Source organism: Capsicum annuum, chromosome 12 (genome assembly GCF_002878395.1).
Source record: "Capsicum annuum cultivar UCD-10X-F1 chromosome 12, UCD10Xv1.1, whole genome shotgun sequence".
In the NCBI taxonomy this organism is placed as follows: Eukaryota; Viridiplantae; Streptophyta; class Magnoliopsida; order Solanales; family Solanaceae; genus Capsicum; species Capsicum annuum.
Window position 1 is genome coordinate 191,908,059 of NC_061122.1, and position 14,208 is coordinate 191,922,266.

Consider the following 14,208-nt stretch of genomic DNA (forward strand, 5'->3'; position numbering starts at 1 on the left):
ATCAACAACTTTTTTTCAGTTTTAGAACTTTTATCCAAACACGTAGCTGTTTGTTTTTAAAATAAGTTTCAGCACTTTCAAAAACACTTTTAAAGAACTTTTTAAAAGCCACTTTTTTTTCAGCCTATCCAAACGGGCTCTTAATGGGTGTGTCAAATTCATAAGGGCTAACTAATATGAAACAGAGGGAATATTACTTAGCGGTCGTTTCGTTGAGAAATCAGTTACGATGGGATTAGTTATATCGAAATTAGTTGTCCTGGGATTACTTATCCTGTTATTATTTTTTAGTGTTATTTAGTTTGTGGTACTAAAAATAATATGCATTGCATTCTTTTTAATAATAGCTAGTTTGTTTACAAAAATACCTTTCACCTTATTTAGCTTAATTATTTTCCTTCATATTAAACCATATAAAAAAATTGAAAAGTTACTATTTTTTTTAACTTTAGTAGTTTCTTTTTTCTAAAAATATATGTTAAGAAATTTATGTTGATATTTCTTAAACATGTATGAAGCTTTAACATTTCATGTTAAATTACTTGTTTTGTCCTAAATTCTATAAAATGTTGAATTATTTTTTTTTAAATTAAATTATCAAAAATTTGTAGTTGTATGTAAAAAAAAAAATTTATTTAATAATTAAGCATGTACTAAGTTAAAAAGGGAACGTCAAGATATTTTAATTACTTGTCCATGATAAATTTGTTAGAAAAAATAAAAATTTGAAGTAAGATTAATAAACATTTCTATAATATAGAAAGACAATAAATCCTTGGATCAATTTTGAATTTGATTGTATAAATAGTTTTTATGGTGTCATTATCATTTTTTCATGACTCAACACTTTTGTAGCATTTAATAAACTCATATAATTGTTCAAATTTATCAAATTGAATAAAAATTCGTAGAGTAATTAAATTTAAATTAGGAATAAAATTGACAAAAAATTTCGACCTGGGGACTATCAAATCTCACATTCTCTCTTATATATAGTAGTAAAGTAAATTAATATATATAAAAAGTGATAATCAAAGGGTTTGAAGGGTAATTTTGTCATTTTTATGATTTTATCCTAACATAAATTGTGTTGGAATTATTTATACCACTCAAAGAATGGGATAATTTATCCCGGTACTATTTGTTAATCCCGAAATAAGTTATCCCAAACTTGACAACCAAACAAGGTACTAAAATTTTTATTTCAAGACTATTATTTTATTCCGGGACTATGTGCTTTAATGCCTTACACCAAACAACCCTTACTATCTAATAAGAGGGAAAGGGGAGAGAAGCAGACAATTGGTCGTTAACATGCCTGCTTATGCTGTCTGTTTCAGTTGTTTGCTTCGTGATTTTACTATATCACCTCTAATTAATTATTATAAATTATTTATATATAAGTAGACTAGACATTTATAACATGTCTGCTTCAGCTGCTTCAATTGTAATTTTACAAAATATGATCCCTAATTGATTTTCATAAGTCATCTAAGTATTAAAAAATAATACTAATATTTAATAAAAAGATAAAATAGATATAAAATGATAAATTAACTCTTGATGTTTTAAATTAACTTGAAGTCTTATATGAGGCCCACTTAAATTTTTTTCACAAGTATTTTGTAGAGTAATTTTGCTACATCACTTCAAATTAGTTGGTGTGGGTCATTTAAGACATGCCTGATTCGCTACTTCAATCGTGATTTTACTATATCACCCCTAATTAATTATTTAAAGATATTATTGACTATCAAAGCTACAAAAGTTTGGACAAGGGAAGTAACATATATTATTTGAAAATTACCCAAATAGTGTTATAAATTACAATAGTTAACAATTTAAAATATCTAAGAAAATTAATCTGTTATATATTTTAAAAAATAAGTAAAAAATACTATAAATCACAATAATTAACAACTTAAAAAATTTAAAAGATATAAAATATTTGGTTGACTCTCGAAATTAAATCAATGCCACTTAAATTAGAATAGAAGAAAAATATTATGAATCACAATAATTAACAACTTAAATTATATTAAAAATATAATTGACTAACAACGCCACAAAAGTTTGGACAGGAAGAGTATATTATTTGAAAATAAAATAAAAAATATTTTAAATTACAATAGTTAACATCTTAAAATATCTAAAAACATATTAAAAGAATGATTGATTATCTAAATTCTATTTGTGGTACATAAATTGACATTAAAAAATAACATATACTGAACCCGTGTTATCTGAAAAACAGTAAATAAGCCCATCTAATTTTGCTTTTCACACTCTTTATTAATTTATACATTTGTAGAGTTTAATTTTGATCGTGAGTTAAATTTTTAAAATAAAATTATGTATTTGAATAATAAATCACAATAATTGATAATTTAAAATATTTTAATAATGAATGCAAATATTATTCAGAAAAAATAAATTTATTTAAATTTTAAAATTCAAAAGATGTCACATAAATTGATATGGTTATTATTAGAATATTAATTTAGAATATATGTTGGGCTCGCACTTTACACGTGCTTCTCCTAAGTAGTAAAGCAAACAAAAGAGAGAAAATGTACTCCCCGTCTCAAAATACTTTTCGTAATTTATTTTTACATGCTTCTTAAAAAATATTATTTCTCTATTTTATTTTGAGTTCGTTTGGATAAGATTAAAATTTAATCAAATCGACTTTTAGTTTTATTTTTTTTAAAAAAAAAACTTATCTAGATGTTTGATAAAATTAAAAAGTGCTTTTAAAAAGCTAAAACTTATTTAAAAAATAAAAAAAAAAGTGAGAAGCTGGATACCCCCAATTTTTTACTTTTTAGAATAAAATTCTTTGAGGTTTGATCAAAACATTTATTTTTCCATCCTTTATATTTTGCTCTAATTCCAACAATACCATGAACTTGTAGCTCATAAATATATGATTTTTCTTTCTTTCTCTTTGTCGTTTCTTTTAGTCACTTTCCTTCGATTTTCTCTCCATTTTTCTCCTTTATTTTCAGCGAATTCATCATTATATTAGAGTTTTGGTCAAAAATTTTATTTTAGAATTAAAAATTAACAATAATTCACCTTATTTATTATGTTAACAACTTTAAGAAAATTTAAATCATTTTGACAATAAAAAAGTGTTTAGCATCACCTGTTTATCAAACATCAATAAATTTTTTCAGTTTCAACACTTCTATCCAAACACTTATCTACTTAATTTATAAGCACTTAATTTAAGCTTTTAATCATTTAGTAAAAAGTTATTGTCTAATCCTATCCAAATGGACTCTTTATATGATGTAATTTAATTAGATACAAAGTTTAAATAAAGACGGAATACATATACAGGCCCTTGAAATATTTCACTTTTCCCATATAGGCACCTAAATTAAGAAAGGTACCTAATGAACCCTTTACTCCTTCAGAAATGCTTTCAATTGAGCCCAATTCTCCGACGTGGTAGTTTGCATGTACTCACATCTGGGAGGCGCGTGAAATATCATGGAACCAGCTTATGTGGCACCCAACGGATCTTTTATCCTCTTTTTATACCCAATTTCTTTTAAAAAAAACCCTAACTTCCACTTTCTTCCTCTTTTTATACTCAATTCTTAATACCCACCATTTTTGTTTCCTAAATTCTCCTTCTCCTCTTAAATTTCTTTTTAGCCTTTTCTCTTGCTCAGCTTAAAGTTTTCTACTCTTATTAATTTCTTCTTCCTACTCGTTTTTAGTAGTAATGTCCAATTCATCTTTTTTATTGTCTTCATCTTCTTCAATTCCAAAAAGAGTATGTTTATGTGGGGTGAAAGCTGAAATTAAGACCTCGTGGACACAACTCAACACTGGTCGGAGATTCTTTTGCTGCAAAACTTCAAAGGTATTCATCGCTGCTTCATTGGACGAAATGCAATTACTTCGATTAGTGGATGCAATTTTTTAGTTTAATTTTTTCTTTAAACCTGTAGGCGAGAGGTGGATGCAATTACTTTGATTGGTATGATGATGAAATGACTCCTCAAGCAAAGAGAGTGATGTGGGGTTTATTGAAAAAAGTCAAATTATTTGAAGAAGAGAGGAATCAATCAAGAACATTTAAAGTGATATGCGGTAGGGCAATTGTGATTTTGGCTACATGGAATTTCTTCAAGAAATGTTCTTAGATTTGGGCAAATATTGGCTTAGGTTTCTTATATATGGGACTGTTTTGATTTGGCTAATTCTGAAATATATTAGTTGTATTGGGACTGTTTGCTTTGGCTTTCTTGTTGTAGTGGGATTGTTGTGTATGAAACAATTAAGAAGGAATGAAGATAAGTTGTGAAATGTTACTCTCTTACTATGTTTTGATTTTGCTTTACTATTGTAATTGGTTTAGTTAGATTACTGTACTCTATTTTTTTAGAGTTCAAATGATCCATTTAAATGATTCAAAGTTGTCAAATATTTAACATAAAAAGAACCACCATTCAATAATTATATAAAGCACAAGAGCACAAGTGCAACTGATCGACATTTTAAACACAATAATCTACCATTCAACTACTCAAAATAAGCTCTAACCATACATCAAGTGTTCATCCAAAACTAATCTAAACAGACCACAAAAAATAGTTCAGAATCTTTAAAAACCCCAACAAAGTACCAAAGTAGCCATACAACTAATCACCAAACTATTCATTGTACTAAAAATACAATTAATTCAACAACTTCAAATTCCTCCTGGTGCACTAGAACTTTCAAGTTGGTTTCTTTTTTGATTGACTCATACTCTGCAATTGAGAAGTTGTGATAGCATTCTTTCCCTTCTACTTCACCTCGAGGCTTATAACCAATATCAATATTTGTTTGAGTTGCATCTTTGTAAACACCCGGAGTGAACTGTTTCACCTCTAGTTTCAGGCTAAATAAAATGAAGTAAAATTAGATTTGTCAAAAAGATAATTAAAAATTACATGAATTGAAGTTGTAATCCACACTAACATTTAATATTTTACTTCCACTCATTTGATCAATGTAGATACCAAATCCTACTGTCTTAGACATCTTTTATCCTACTGATGCTGTTGATGCTCCAATGGTCCTCTTTTCCCCAAGTTGCTGATCAGATATACTTTTTTTCCTCTACTTCTGCCAGTACCTCTTCCAGATCCTTTGCCTTTGCCAGCTCTCCTACCTTTATTAGTGTTTCTACCTCTACCTCTACCTCTACCTCTTTCAGCTGGCTGCACACTTATAACTGCTAAAGTATCAACACACATAGAACTGTTGAAGCTTGGTTGCTGGCTAAAACTTTGTGGCATGCTAGATCTTGGTGGTTGGCTGAAGCTTGGCGGACTGCTAGAGCTTGGTGGCTGGCTGAAGCTTGGTGTCCTACTAGATCTTAGTGGCTGGCTGAAGCTTGGTGGTTGGTTGAAGCTTGGTGGCTTGCTAGAGCTTGGTGGCCTGCTAGAACTTGTTGGCTGGCTAGAGATTCTAGGTTGTCCCATTCCATCCTAACAATAAAGAATATTAAATATATATTATAAATATCAGAATTTAATTATTGAATTAAAAGATATGAGTGTATTACCTGAGTTTTACAGAGAGTTTTGTTATGACCAATTTGATGACATTTAGAGCAACAAATTTTCAGTCCTTTCATGAATAGCTTCCCATACTTCTTTTTAGGCTCATTCTTCCCTTTTTTTCTATTCTTTCCTGGTCTACTAGGCATTGGTCTAGGCTCAGGAGGATCAATCACTATACCACTTGTGTTAGGCCACATTTTCATTTTAGGTATTGGCTGAAGAAAGTAGTCATAAGCCTTCAAGAATGTATCTTTCTTATACCACTCTTCCATATAAAATTCAGGCTCTATACCTTTATGCTGATAAGCCAATACAACATGTTGATATGACATGCCTCTCAATTGCCAGCTTTTACAAGTGCAAGTCCTTTCCCTAATATCAACTATATGCCTATAAGGACCATCTAAAATTTCATACCCAATCTATCCATTGAACCTAATGTACAATTTCTAGCCATATCTTTGTTTTCTTCAAGTACTAGCAAAGCCATAGGAGAGATGTCTAAAATCCAGGTATCAACAAACTTCCTCACTTCAATATTTCTATCCATTATCTTGTGTCTAATCTCCTCTAACATACCGATTATATATTTATGTCTAGCAGCTAAAATACATGAATTAAAAGCCTCACCCATATTATTCTCAACAATGTCACATTTAGAATACTCCCTAAAATATGCCCCGCACCATGATTTTTTTTTCATAATGTAATAAGTGCTCACAAATATCCTTACCAAGTTGACTGAGTTTTCCTATCTCATTCAAAAACTTCACTTCAAAACTGGATTTAGCACACCTCAAAAATTGTTTTCTTTTTTTTTCTCCACTCCAGATATGATGCCAATTGGACCAGATGTGTCTTGCACGCCACCTCATTTAACAATCTGGTAGCAGCTCAAGTATTGTAGGTACAAGACCCTACATCAGCATAAATACAAAGTAAAAACACAAAATATATGAATATGGATTGTATAGTAAATAAATAGAAGACATCAAAATTAAAGTTTAAAAAGTAGATTAACCTTTTGCATATCTGACATAACAGTCAGTCCATGTCCAGTGCCTAAGTTCAAATCTTTAATCAAGTGGTTAATGAAGAAACTCCAGCTATGTTTTGTCTCTTGATCAACCACTGCCCAGGCTATTGGATACATTTGATTATTTTCATTTCTCCCAACTGCAACTAACAATTCACCCTTGAAAGAACCTTTAAAAAAACAAACATCTAACCCAATAATTTTACTGTACCCTGCCAGCCAACCTCTCTTTAATGCATCAAACCACAAATAAAAATAAACAAATAGATTTTTTCCAAGTTAAGACTCTCTATCAATCCTCACCTAACAAGAACTTCCAGGATTAGTATGTTTTATCATGTCTGCATAGTCACACAACCTTGAAACTTTCATCTTCCAATCACCCAAGAATTCTTTAATGATTCTATTCTTTGCCCTGCTACAAACCATTTTTTCCACATACAAACCCAATTTTTTTTGCACCAATTCCTGAATTTCCCACAATTTTATATAAGGTTGTAAAGTTATTTTATCCTTGAACTTACTTGCAATAAACTTAGATGTGCACAATTTTTTTTTTTGTAGTAGTGCATGCATGTGCAGGATAGTAGTTCTTGACAACAAAGTCACCAGAATGCTTATCAATACTAGCAAACAACAACCATTTACATTTCTTGTCCTCACACCTAAATCTAACTCTATGTTTCTCATTAGGCTTAAGCTTCAATCTAACTTTGTATTCAACAACATACTCAGCCACAACCTTTCTAAATTGCTTAGAATTTTCAAATATCATACCAAGCTCAAATATAGCCACAACACAATCAGGATCAAATCTTACCTTTTTACTTTTCCTTTTTGCTGGTAAATCAACACCCCTGATAACTTCAGGTTCCAGTCCATCAGCACTTCATAGCTATCAATTTCTGAGCTATCTATATACTCCTCATCTCCCCCTAATCTTCCACTGTATCTAGCAGCCTTATTCCTTCCAATATCTTCAAATCCCCTATCAACACCTGTTGATCCAAGCTTTATTTCTTCATTTTGGACAGGTTTCTTTTGTTTCACACAGTTTCTCCTTTCATTTCTAAGAGTTATTAACTCTTCATCAACCTCAGAATCATCATATTCTGGTATATTAAGCTCTTGAGAATCAGCACTACTATCAAGATCTGTTTTAACCCCTTCTAGATCTGAGAGTTCATCTACACCAGATTCTAAATCTATGTTGTCAGTTTGGGTAGGTTTCTCATGTAACACTTCAACATTAATATCATGAACTGTTGATATGTTCTCACCCATATTACTATTTTCACCAACCACATTACTACTTTGATCACCTACTATACCACAAAGAAAACCAGATGGGACCCCATCTTCTACCACTTCTACCTCATCCACAACATGGTTCACATACAAGTCTAAAAAGTCCCCATCTTCAAGGTCTTCAACAAGACTTACCCAAGTCAAGTGATTTTCTACTTCAATAAAGACTTTCTTTTTAGGTTATTTAAAGTAGAACCCACCAACAGTCATATACCCAAATTCTTTAGTATAATAAAACAACTCGAATATAGAAAAGTGGTCCTTGTCCATACTTACATATTCCACCTCACTTTCTCTTATGTAGCGTGGATAGTGTGGACCATATTCTTCATCAGAAATAAACTTGCCACCGTGGTGAAAACGAGTTCTAATAATAATATTAGCCATCATATTCCTGAAATAAAACCCCCAAAATACCTGACAAGTTATGAATAGTAAAAACCCTAAAAAACCCTAGTTTTTTCGGATATTTTCAAACTACCATTACTAACGTAATATACTAACAAAGAACTAATAAACCATTTACAACAACAATACATGACAAAAATGTGACAATATTGACATTTGAAATATACCTTAGTGTAATTCAAACACAAAACAACAACAATTCTTGAGATCCAACTCCAGATTCTTTGAAACCAGTAAAGAAATGTTGAAATCAGTGTCAAACTTGAACTAATCACTCAAAAACACGATGTAACTTTTCATTATACAACAGACGAAGCATAAATTAGTAGTATTAGGAGTGAAATTGCGATTTTAGGGTTTCTAATAGATTTGGGGATGGTTATGAGGGATTTGACGTTATAAGGGAGAAATAAAGTGGAAATTATATTTATGTATTAATTAAAAAAAAGGTGAGGTGTAAAATATAATTGGTTATAATTGGTCAAAATTTACACGTAGGCGGCGACTACATACACACGCTTAATACGTTAAAAAAGAAGGCTTTAAAAAGGTGCCACGTCGGACAATTGAGCTCAATTGAAACCATTTGTGAAGGGGTAAAGGGTTCAATAGGTATCTGTCTTAGTTGAAGTGTCTATACGGGAAAAGTGAAATAGTTAAGGGGCCAGTATATGTATTATGATGGAATACATATACAGGCCCTTGAAATATTTCACTTTTCCCGTATAGGCACCTAAATTAATAAAGGTACCTATTGAACCCTTTACTCCTTCATAAATAGTTTCAATTATCCCAATTCTCCGACGTGGCAGTTTGCGTGTACTCACGTCTAGGAGGTGCGTGAAATGTCATGGAACCAGCTTATGTAGCACCCAATGGATCTTTTATCCTATTTTTATACCCAATTTCTTTGTCAAAAAGAAAACCCTAATTCCCACTTTCTTCCTCTTTTTATACTCAATTCTTAATATCCACCATTTTTGTCTTCTAAATTCTCCTTCTCCCTTTAAATTTCTTTTCAGCATTTTCTTTTGCTCCGCTTAAACTCTTATACTTTTATTAATTTCTTCTTCCTACTCGTTTTTAGTAGTAATGTCCAATTCATCTTTTTCATTTTCTTCATCTTCTTCAATTCCAAAAGGTGTATGTTTATGTAGGGTAAAAGCTGAAATTAAGACTTCGTGGACACAACTCAACACTGGTCGGAGATTCTTTTGCTGCAAAACTTCAAAGATATTCATCTTTTGCTGCTTCATTGGATGAAATGCAATTACTTCGATTAATGGATGCATTTTTTTAGTTTAATTTTTTCTTTAAACTTGTAGGCGAGAGGTGGATGCAATTACTTTGATTGGTATGATGATGAAATGATTCCTCAAGCAAAGAGGGTGATGTGGGGTTTATTGAAAAAAGTCAAATAATTTGAAGAAGAGAGGAATTGATCAAGAAAATTTAAAGTGATATGCGTTGGGGCGATTGTGATTTTGGCTATATGGAATTTCTTCAAGAAATATTCTTAGATTTTAGCAAATATTGGCTTAGGTTTCTTCTATATGAGACTATTTTGATTTGGCTAATTCTGAAATATATTAGTTGTATTGGGACTGTTTTGCTTTGGCTTTCTTGTTTTAGTGGGATTGTTGTGTATGAAATAATTAAGAAGGAATGAAGATAAGTTGTGAAATGTTACTCTCTTACTATGTTTTGATTTTGCTTTACTGTTGTAATTGGTTTAGTTAGATTACTGTACTCTATTTTTTTAGAGTTCAAATGATTCATTTAAATGATTCAAAGCTGTCAAATATTTAACACAAAAGGAACCACCATTTAATAATTATATGAAGACAAGAGCACGAGTGCAACTGATCGACATTTTAAACACAATAATCTATCATTCAACTACTCAAAATGAGCTCTAACCATACATCAAGTGTTAATCCAAAACTAATCTAAACAGACCACAAAAAATAGTTCAGAATCTTCAAAAACCCCAACAAAATACCAAAGTACTCATACAACTAATCACCAAACTATACATTGTACTAAAAACATAATTAATTCAACAACTTCATATTCTTCCTGGTACACTAGAACTTTCAAGTTGGCTTCTTTTTTGACTGACTCATACTCTGCAATTGAGAAGTTGTGATAGCATTCTTTCCCTTTCACTTCATTCCTCGAGGCTTATAACCAATATCAATATTTGTTTGAGTTGCATCTTTGTAAACACCCGGAGTGACAATTGTTTCACCTCTAGTTCCAGGCTGTATAAATTAAAGTAAAATTAGATTTGTCAAAAGATAATTAAAAATTACATGAATTGAAGTTGTAATTCACACTTACATTTAATGTTTTACTGCCACTCATTTGATCAGTGTAGATACCAAATCCTACTGTCTTAGACCTCTTTTGTCCTACTGATGATGTTGATGCTCCAATGGTCCTTTTTCTTCTACATTTTCTTTTTCTCTACCTCTGCTAGTGCCTCTTCCAGATCCTTTACCTTTGCTAGCTCCCCTACCGTTGTCAATGCCTCTACCTTTACCTCTACCTCTACCTCTTCCAGCTGGCTACACTCTTATAACTGCTGAGGTATCAACATACATAGAACTACTGAAACTTGGTTGCTGGCTGGAACTTTATGGCATGCTAGAGCTTGGTGGTTGGCAGAAGCTTGGTGGCCTTCTAGAGCTTGGTGGTTGGCTGAAGCTTGGTGGCCTGCTAGATCTTGGTGGCTGGATAAAGCTTGGTGGCCTGCTAGAGCTTGGTGGATGGCTGAAGCTTGGTGGCCTGCTAGAGCTTGGTGGCTGGCTGAAGCTTAGTGGCCTGCTAGAGCTTGGTGGCCTGCTAGAACTTGCTGCCTGGCTAGAGCTTCAAGGTTGTCCTATTCCATCCTAACAATAAAGGATATTAAATATATATAATAAATATCAGAATTTAATTATTGAATTAAAAAATATAAGTGCATTACCTGAGCTTTACAGAGAGTTCTGTTATGACTAATTTGATGACATTTGGGGCACGAAATTTTCAGTCCTTTCCTGGATAGCTTCCCATACTTCTTCTTAGGCTTATTCTTCCCTTTTTTTTCTATTCTTTCCTGGTCTGCCAGGCATTGGTTTAGGCTCAGGAGGATCAACCACTACACCACTTGTGTTAGGCCACATTTTCATATTAGGTATTGGCTGAAGAAAGTAGTCATAAGCCTTCAAGAATGTATCTTTCTTATACCACTCTTCCACATAAAATTCAGGCTCTATACCTTTATGCTGATAAGACAATACATCATGTTGAGATGGTATGCCTCTCAATTGCCAGCTTCTACAAGTGCAAGTCCTTGCCCTAATATCAACTATATGCCTATAAGGACCATCTAAAATTTCATACCCAATCTGTCCATTGAACCTAATTGTGTGATTTCTAGCCATATCTTTGTTTTCTTCAAGTACTAGCAAAGCCATAGGAGAGATGTCTAAAATCCAGGTATCAACAAACTTTCTCATTTCAACATTTCTATCCATTATCTTGTGTCTAATCTCCTCCAACATACTGATTATAGATTTATGTCTAGCAGCTAAAATCCATGAATTAAAAGTCTCACACATATTATTCTCAATAATGTCATATTTAGAATACTCCCTAAAATATGCCTTGCACCATGATTTTTTTTCATAATGTAATAAGTGCTCACAAATATCCTTACCAAGTTGACTGAGTTTTCCTATCTCATCCAAAAACTTCACTTCAAAACTGGATTTAGCACACCTCAAAAATTATTTTCTTCTTTTTTCTCCTCTCCAGATCTGATGCCAATTGGACCAGATGTGTCTTGCACACCACCTCATTTCACAATCTGGTAGCAACTCAAGTATTGTAGGTACAAGACCCTACATCAGCATAAATACAAAATCAAAACACAAAATATATGAACATGGACTGTATAGTAAATAAATAGAAGACATCAAAATTAAAGTTTAAAAAGTAGACTAACCTTTTGCATATCTGACATGACAGTCAGTCCATGTCCAGTGCCTAAGTTCAAATCTTGAATCAAATGGTTAATGAAGAAACTCCAGCTATGTTTTGTCTCTTGATCAACCACTGCCTAGACTATTGGATACATTTGATTATTTCCATTTCTCCCGACTGCAAATAACAGTTCACCCTTGCAAGAACCTTTCAAAAAACAACCATCTAACCCAATAATTTTTCTGCAACTTGCCAGCCAGCCTCTCTTTAATGCATCAAAGCACAAATAAAAATAAACAAATAGATTTTTTCCAAGTTGAGACTCTCTATCTATCCTCACCTAACAAGAACTGCCAGGATTAGTATGTTTTATCATGTCTGCATAGTCACACAACCTTGAAAATTCAATCTTCCAATCACCCAAGAATTCTTTAATGACTCTATGCTTTGCCCTGCTACAAATAATTTTTCCCACATACAAACTCAATTTTTTTTTCTCACCAATTCCTGAATTTCCCATAATTTTATATAAGGTTGTAAAGTTATTTCATCCTTGAACTTACTTGCAATAAACTTAGATGTGCACAATTTGTTTTTTTTTTTGTAGTAGTGCATACATGTACAGGATAGGAGTGCTTGACAATAAAGTCACCAGAATGCTTATCAATACTAGCAAACAACAACCATTTACATTTCTTGTCCTCACACCTAACTCTAACTCTATGTTTCTCATTAGGCTTAAGCTTCAATCTAACTTTGTATTCAACAACATACTCAGCCACAACCTTTCTAAATTGCTTAGAATTTTCAAATATCATACCAAGCTCAAACATAGCCACAACACAATCAGGATCAAATCTTACCTTTTTACTTTTCCTTTTTGCTGGTAAATCAACACCCCTGACAGCTTCAGGTTCCAGTTCATTAGCACTATTATCACTATCAACTTCTGAGCTATCTATATACTCCTCATCTCCCCCTAATCTTCCACTGTATCTAGTAGCCTTATTCCTTCCAATATCTTCAAATCCCCTATCAACACCTCTTGATCCAAGTTTTATTTCTTCATTTTGGACAGGTTTCTTTTGCTTCACACAGTTTCTCCTTTTATTTCTAAGAGTTCTTAACTCTTTATCAACCTCAGAATCATCATCTTCTGGTATATTAAACTTTTGAGAATTAGCACTACTATTAAGATCTATTTCAGCCCCTTCTAGATCTGAGAGTTCATCTGCACCAGATTCTAAATCTATGTTGTCAGTTTGGGTAGGTTCCTCATGTAACCCTTCAACATTAATATCATGAACTGTTGATATGTTCTCACCCACATTACTATTTTCACCAACCACATTACTACTTTGATCACCTACTGTACCACAAAGAATACTAGATGGGACCCCATCTTCTACCACTTCTACCTCATCCTCAACATGGTTCACATACAAGTCTAAAAAGTCCCCATCTTCTAGGTCTTCAACAAGACTTACCAAAGTCAAGTCATTTTCTACTGCAATAAAGACTTTCTTTTGAGGTTATTTAAAGTAGAACCCACCAACAGTCATATACCCAAATTCTTTAGTATAATAAAACAACTCGAATATAGAAAAGTGGTCCTTGTCCATACTTACATATTCCACCTCACTTTCTCTTATGTAGCATGGACTATATTCTTCATCAGAAACAAACTTGCCACCGTGGTGAAAACGAGTTCTAATAATAATATTAGCCATCAGATTCCTAAAATAAAACCCCAAAAATACCTAACAAGTTATGAATAGTAAAAATCCTAAAAAACCCTAGTTTTTTCGGATATTTTCAAACTACCATTACTAATGTAATATACTAACAAAGAACTAATAAACCATTTACAACAACAATACATGACAAAAATGTGACAATATTGACATTTGAAACATACCT